Below are 8,916 nucleotides of genomic sequence, written 5' to 3'. Positions count from 1 at the left end.
AATCAAATAATTAATTTTTATGAGTAAAAATTAATAATCCATATATTTAATGTCTCTGAGCTGTGCCGAGAGAAACTGATGGTGTAGCTGCTAGCTACTAGCTAGTGCTAGACCTAGCTTATAGGTCTGCACAAGAATGCATTAACTTTATTGAATATTACTGTAATTTATTCTTTTTGAAGTTGGCAACTGAGCCTCACATTGTGAGTCTCAAGGAGAACGACAGGACTCAAATGGGGTTTAATTCCTATTTAATTTTTGGCAGTGTTCTTGACTTCTTGTAACATGGTGGCCTTAGGTTTGGGAGAAAGTATAAATAGAAATATTTTAAAATTTAACTTTATAAAATGTGTATTTTTTATTTTTCTATCTTTTTTTTTGTTTTGGTCTTAAAAAATTTAAAAGTCTTAGTTTTTAATAATCTCTATAGTTAGTCTGATATATTAAATGTGTTGTTGTGATTAAAATTAAAATATTTGTAATAGTACTTTTATTTAAATAATTTGTAAAAAAGGGCAAAAAAAATTTAATGCATTAAAAAATTGAAAATTTTAAATTTATAACAATGAAAAAAATTAGTGTAAAAGATAGTTTAATTCACGAAATTCACTTTCAAAAATTAAAATGTGTCCCTTAGTGTGAAGTTATTAAGAATTAATTTATGTATGTACCTGTAATTTGAATGATACACAGACAAATTATATTATAAAACGTGACACAAAATTAACACATGCATTGTGACATTTGCCACTACCACTTATATCAACATGTTATATATCACTATTAATTTATTATCAGAACATTACATATAGTCAAATTATAATATAATACGTATTATTAATAGTCTATATTATTAAACCACTTCAAAAAGTTGTTAAGAGAAAAATAGTAGCCAATTTCAAAAATATTTTTTTGTGAAATTAAAATCACATAAAACAATTTTTATATAGGACACCAATCTTATGGAAATTTTTCGAGCTTTAGTCACTAAGATAATCCTTTTAAGAGAAATAGAAACCATAAAATGTGTATTTTCTCAAGACATAAAAGTTTTATTTCAAGTATTAACTAAAATATTAATGATGCTTTTAATTGTACCAATTTTCTGTTCTAGTCTTAGTGCTTTGCTAGAATTTTAAACCCTTCTACTAGAATTTTAAATTCAATAGAGTTCTTTTACGTCTCTGATCTTAGATCAGAACTATATTATATCTCAATGAGTGCTCCTACAATGAGTAATGGATGATAGAAATTACGGTGGAGGGAGAATGATGAGGAAGGTGTCATCTTTTTTTATGAAAAGGATGTAGAAAAAATTTTATAAAAGTGTTGGAAGAGTTTAGTGGGTAAAATTTGTGCGGATCGATCTTTAATTTTGGTACTATTGAAAGGGCTATGAGATTAATCTGAAATCAGCCAAAAAATTTCAAAGTTCAAGAATTAAGGAAAGGGAAATTTTTTTTCAATTTGTTGATCGAAAATATTTTCGATAAGAGTTGATCGATTCGAAATGAGTCAGGTATGATTTTTCGAAAAGATATACGCATGAATTTGAGGTTGGAAGTAATAAGCGCTGATTTGGATTTTGATTGTGTTTGTTAATCGAATGGGCCTAATCGAATAGGAGATTCGATTAGAGAAATTGAGTAAGGTCTTTGATGTGCTGATCGATTAGTCACAGAAGTGGAGCAGTTAGTGGCTTTCATTACACGAAAAAATTATGGGGAATATCTACAATCATGCGGCGGGAACGTTTACTAAGAGAGACTGCACTTCAAATTTGAAATTTCGTTTTTAATTGTAAATTAATTGTCAGTTATGTAAGATTAGCCTATAAATACTAAAAAGTGTTAGTGAATAAGGGTTGGAACTTTTACTCAGAAAAAACACTCAAGCACATTCACATCTCAGTGAATTCCTGAGTTTGCAATCGAGTTAACTTTTCTGTAGGGTTCCTTCCATCTTTTTCATTATTTTAATTTACTTTTCGTCTAATCGAAGACGCTTTGATGCACTTTTAGAAAATTGGTACTCGCACAGAGGAGTAGGTTTCGCTCCCAGACCACTATATATCGAACCACTATCGATTTGCGAAAAAATCGACAAAACACAATTATTTTTTGAAAAGGAAGTAGATTTGTTAAGAATTGAAAAAGGAGGGTCATGGTTATTTAAGAATTACATAATTAATTTGCAAAGATGGAGAGAAGAATTGGTGGGTGAGTATGATAAATTAGTGCTAGTTTTAATATGGATTTAATTGTGGAGAATCCCAAAATAGTACAAAACAAAAAAATTGAGAAGAAAAATTAGAGGTAATCTGAAAAAAGTTTTAGATGTTGATATTCTCAATAAAGGAGACAGGAAATCGAATCTTTAAGATGCAAATTGTATGGATGTTACTAAACCATTGAGAAGAATATTAAAAATTACAGGGCCAAACAAGAAAATACTTGAGCTTGCTGTGAAGTATAAGCATATTGGATGTTTTTGCAATTCTTGTGCCCATGTGGGGCATGAAAGTAGAATATGCAGAGCACTTATCTTGAAGATTCGACAAAAGGAGAGGCAAAGAAAAAGAGGTGGGGAGACTGGCTTAAAGCTGATCAAATTGGATGGAGGATAGAGCACCAAAAGGAGAATGATAATCCTAATATGCCAGTGATAGAAGTATGCCTAAAAGAGAAATCAAACCGTCTAACACCTGTTAGTCTCTTGAAAAGCATTGCTAGCCTATCTTTTCAAGAGAAAAAGAGACAAATTGAGGACAAAGAATGCAGTTCTACGATTGGAGATGGAGAAAGAAGGCTGCAAAATAAGGAGAACCAAGGAGGTATCACGAAGAGAAACTTAATTCAAATCCAGCATCCCAAACAACTAGCTGAACTTGTGAAAGTTGATTCTCCGCTAACTGGTTTTCAAATGGGTCAACACTCAAATTATCACTCTGGAAAAAAAGAGATCAATGAAAATAAAACAAATGGCTAGAAGAATAGGGAGAAAGAGAGCAAAATTAGCAGTGAGATAAGGAGGACAGTGAAAGAGCACCAAGAAATGTTCAAGAAGCAATGCATCAGCGATGACAATTCAAAATTGAAGGGGAAGGATACCAACCCTCAATTGGCACCCTAGGAGATATGAAAATACTGATATAAAACTGTCGAAATTGGGAGAAACCTCTGACAGTTTATAATATACAAGAGATCAATAGATCTCATTCTTTCGAGGTATTGTTCCTCTATAAAACCAACAACAGTACCTTGTTTGTGACTAGTCAGTGTAATAAGTTGGGATTTGAGAATGTTTAGTGTGTGGAACCCTAAGAAATGGCTGAAAATTTAGTATTGACATGAAAAAAATGGTGCTACAATCTCAGTAGTTCAATGTGAAGAATTCTTTATTTATTGGAGGTGGAAAGATCAGTTGAATATGAGGACATGGGATCTGCTTATTGTGCATTTTCATAGTAAAGAGGGGATGCGTTCTGAACAATATGGAATTAACTTAAACCAATTAACTTCGGTGAGCAATCACTATTTGGTTTTAGGTGATTTCAATTCAATTTCAGCCATGGAAAAAAAAAGGGAAAATGAAATCACTTTCATCCATAGACGAATTCAACAATTTTATCAACTTGGAAGGTATGGTAGATGTGGAATAGTAGGTTTACATGGTCTAATAGAAAATTTGAGAATTTGATTCAAGAGAGATTGGATAGATGCATTGCCTCAATTAGATGGTTGGAAGACTATCCAAGAGATAGCGTGCTTCACTTGGATGATCAAAGTTCAGACCATAGACCGATTGTGGTTAGTTTGGAAGTGATGCAGAGAAAAGCCAAAAAATGCTTCAAATTTCAAGAAAGATGGTGTGAAAATGAAGAAGTAGTGCAAATTGTCAGGTATGGAGTGAATCAGCTCAAGGATCTCCTATGTTCCAATTGTTTACAAAATTGAAAAGTGTAGACATCAGTTAGTAAATGGCAGCAGAAACAAGTCCAAATTCACTAAAACAGATTCAAGAGCTAAAGAAAAAATCGAAGAGGAGAAAAATAAAGAAGTCTAGACGGATAGAATCATTGTTCAATCATTAGAAGAAGAGTTGGTTGAAGCGTATCTATGTGAAAAAAGGTATTGGAATGAAAAACCAAGAGTGTGATGACTTAAATGGAGAGACCAAAATACCAGATTTTTTCATTCCAAGACAAAAATCAGAAACAAAAACAATAGAATTCAGAAGGTGGAAAATAAAAATGGTTGTTTTAGCTCCGATGCTGAGGGTATTGGTTAGATTGCTCAGAGATATTTTAAATAATTATTCACAACAAATATCCAACAGATCCATCAAAGATGATTATGACTATAAGAAGAAAAGTTATAAGAAGAAACAACTGACTACTTACAAAACCGGTGTGTGAAACAGATATAAAAAAGGTTGTGTTTTCATGAATCCCTTTTCAACTCCAGGGGAAGATGGGTACACAGCGAAATTCTTTCAATTCTTTTGGAGCACTATAAAAGAAGATGTTCTTAAGGCAGTGAAAAGTTTCTTTACGGGAGGTAAAATCCTCAAATCTTTTAATCGCACTCTGTCTCATCCCCAAAATTAATAGCGATATTACAATGGCTCAAGTAAGACTTATTAGCTTGAGCACAGTGTTTTACAATATCATTTCAAAAATACTTATTCATCGATTGCAATTTATCATGAATAAAGAAATTAGTGACAATCAGAGTGCATTCATAAAGGGTAGGTTAATAAGTGATAATGTCTTAATAGCTCATAAATTCATGCATTTTTTGAAAAACAAGAAAATTGGTGAATGGGATATGGCACTAAAATTGAACATGGGTAAGGCATATAATAGGGTAGAATGGGATTTTCTTTAGAGAGTTATGCAACAGTTAGGTTTTTGTGATCAATGGATTAATTGGTTACAAAAATCTGTTTCTACTGTTTCCTATTCTGTTACTGTGGATGGTCAACCTATGATTTTTTTTAGACTTACAAGAGGACTCCGACAAAAAAAATTCTCTATCTCCCTATCTTTTCATTCTTTGTGCAGAGGAGTTATCCCATCTGCTCCACAGAGTAGAACAGAATAATGAATTAGTGGGACTTCAAATAAACAGTAGATACCCTACGATTAGCCGCCTGTTTTTCACTGATGATTTTATAATTTTCACCAAAGCAAACTCTCAGGCATGTCAGAATTTAATGTAGATCCTACAGTTTTATGGAAGCATAAGTGAGCAGACCTTGCAAGCTTGCTTCAAGTTCCCATTATTGGCACACAAGACCGATATCTGGGCCTTCCTACCACCGTACAGAGATCAAAGAAATTAACTTTTAGATTTGTTAAGGAAAAGGTTGTCAAAAACTACAGCAGTGGCAACGTTCCTTGCTATCTGTTAGTGGACGTGAGGTGCTAATCAAATCTATTGGCTCAGCGATTCCAATATACACGTTGGGATGCTTCAAATTTTCTGAAACATTTGTAGAAGACATTCAGAAATAATTGATGCAATTTTGGTGGGGTCAAAAATAGGGAGAAAGGAAAATGCAATTGATCAAATGGGACATACTGTGCAAGCCAAACATCAAAGGAGGCTTGGGGTTCAAAGACCTTAAAGCTTTTAATCTAGCAATACATGATAAACAGGGCTAGAGACTTGTTACCAAACCTAACTTACTGATCACTAAGGTGTACAGAAGTAAGTATTTCAGGCATTCATTCTTTCTAAAAGTTGAAGTGGGTCACAATCCATCTTGAGTATGGAGGAGTTTGTTCGAGGGAAGGAAGATTCTAGAAAAAGGTGCATTCTGGCAAATAGGCAAAAGATCCATGGTTCAAATTTAGAAGAATTATTGGGTTGGGAGACAAGGTCCACTAATCAACAGGCCAGAACAACAGATTAACACAATCCTGACTTGAGTTTCTCAACTCTTGACAAATAATGGAGAATGGGATGTAAACTTAATTAACAACAATTTTAATTCAGATGTCGCACAGGCCATAACCCAGATACAAATTTAACAAGATATAATTAAATGGAGAGAGGAGAAAAAAAGTTCTTGTACGGTGACTTCTGGTTACAAGATTGATTTCCAATTTTTTCATGTACCGTTTGAAGCTTTGCCATACTATTTTGTGGATCGAAAGCTGCAGTCTTCGATTTGGGATATGAAATGCCCAGGTAAGATGAAGATCTTGTTTTAGAAAATAATCCACGAAGATCTTTCAGTCAAACAGAAATTAAATACTAAGATTTTAACCATTAACAGTCTCTGTCTAAGGTGCAATTAGAAAAGAGAATTTGTTTTTTTATTGTCTGTTTATATGCTTGTATTCAAGACAGATATAAAATCTTGCCAACAGATCTATCAAAAATTAGAGCGAAGATAATGAAAATGAATTTTTCAAAAAATAATGGGAAGAGACTTGCAATGAAATGAAAAGACGAAAACATGAAAAAAGAAAATAAGGTTTTATCGCTATTTTGGTGTAGAGATTGTGAATTGCCAAAAACAAATGAATTTTTGAAAGACAGATGATGACACCACCGGCAGAAATTTTGAAGAAAGCTGAACTCGTCCATAAAGAAATTTTCTATCGCACAGCTATAAGACCGACTATACTTTATGGTACGGAGTGTTGGGTGGCTAAAGGAGAGCACGAACATAAGCTGAGTGTGACAGAGATGAAGATGTTGAGATGGATGAGTAGTCATACGCGATTGGATAAAATAAGGAACGAAGATATAAGGGAGAGTTGGAGCAGCACCCATTGTGGAAAAGATGGTTGAATCGCGTCTCAGGTGGTTTGGACATGTGAGAAGAAGACCGATAGAACATCTATTCAGGAGGGTGGATAAGATGGAAGATGGACAAGGGGTGAAAGGCAAAGGAAGACCTAATAAGACCATCCATGAGGTGATCAAACGAGATCTACATGTAAACGGTCTTTCTGTAAATATGATACATGACAGAGCACAATAACATCGTTTAATTCATGTAGCCGACTCCATTTAGTGAGACAAGATTTTATTGTTATTGTTGTTGATGTTGTTGTTGTTGTTGACCACTTTTTCCTAAATTCTAATCTACTTTCACTTTCTTAATGTTATTAGATGTCGCTTGGGTTAATGTATGTCCATCTTTACCACTGCTTGTTCGTTTTTAACTTTTTGTATTCTTTTCCAATTGATTGAATGCATTACTATCTTTTGAAAAAAAAATTCAATAGTTTTTTATTTTTTATGCTAATTATAATGGTAGTTTTGTTCACGAGTATAGAATATAAAGCAGTGTTTGTTTAGGAATACTGGAGCTGAGGTTGAGAGACTAGAACTCAGTATTGTATTTGTTAGGTAGATAATACCAATTTTCTAATATTAAATTTTATAGTTTATCTTAGTGGATTTAATAATATTAAAACAGGAAGTAACCACATAGGATTCTTACACTATATACCAAACAACTTCCATGAATATTTGATAATGCAACCCAAGAAAACCAGTGTGTGGGGTCCCAACAAACATGGCAATTAGATTACTCAAATCGGTTGAATAATTCCACAAAAGCTATAACATCCATGTCAAAGAAACAATCATACCAAGAACGAATATATAGATTGCAAATGAGTAAACCGTTACTAAGCTAACATTAATCAATTTTAAGATATAAAATTTAAAATAAATAAAATAATTTTAAAAAATTAATTGATGTTAACTAAAAAAAATAATTATCTAATATTATTCTTATTGATACCTCTAATTTTACTCCAAAGACTAATTTAAAGAGGAGAGATATTTTGAACTTATGAAGTATTTAAGTATACGTAGATTCAATATTACAACCCACTGAGAACGATTGATAAATCATTATCTACAAAATAAATTAATTAAGCAAGCGTACTTAATTATGATGATGGTAGCTCTCAACATAAACTTCTAATTAAGCAACATGACACTATTTAATTAAAAAGGATAGAATTGTTTTTAACTAATACTTATCCCTTATTAAATAAAAATTAAGGCTGTACGAAGTTGAAGATTAAACACCACAGAGACTTAATAGGCGCATAAAAAACGGAAATGTTTGGTAACCAAAAAAAATTAGCCAAAAACAGTCATAACTTATCTTATTTAGCATTTATTAATTGTTGCGACAATTAATTAATGCTAAATAAGACAAGTTCTAACTGTTTTTTTTGTCTACCTAGCATTACTCATGTACAGTCGACTTTACGTGAAGTTGATAGATGAGAGTCGTTAGATGATTTGACTGATTTGACTAAATTTTTATCTAATGACGGTCAACTATTAACTTCACGTGAAGTCGAATGCATCTGAATTTTCACCTAAAAAATATCTCGAAAAGAAAATTGACCATATCAAGCTAAGTTTAACTCCAACCTTCGAGAAAGATAATTAAAAAAAAAAGGAAAAAAAAAGCTCAAGAACAATAAATAAATAAGCAGAAAAATGATGCAAATTAAATTATTTAAGAATTGATTTGTGTGATTTGTTGGTATGTTGTACCAATCATTTGGTCTTCGAAACTCGCTACATATGCCCAATATATACAAAAATGTATGAATAATGTTGTAGGTATGCCAACTAGAATATTTCTAAATTATAAGTATTGTGTTGTTGAGTTTAAATTTTTGTATGTCTATTATGTTTAAAATTTGTGAAAAAATCATTAATAATTTTCATTAAAAAATATTTAGTATTGTAAAAAAAAAAAGAGTCAACTATATCAAGAAGAGAAGCAAAAATTGGAAGAAGTCTAGTGACGTGTACTGCAAGCTTAACTGAATTATTGTATTGAATATTGATACATCAAAATTCAGATTTTAGATTTTTTTTTTTTAAATTTTAAAATGTTAGAAATATAATTAATCAGATACAT

The sequence above is a fragment of the Arachis ipaensis genome, chromosome B04 (assembly GCF_000816755.2).
Source record: "Arachis ipaensis cultivar K30076 chromosome B04, Araip1.1, whole genome shotgun sequence".
Lineage (NCBI taxonomy): Eukaryota > Viridiplantae > Streptophyta > Magnoliopsida > Fabales > Fabaceae > Arachis > Arachis ipaensis.
The sequence above is the reverse complement of the archived record's forward strand: the minus strand, read 5'-3'. Positions refer to the sequence as shown.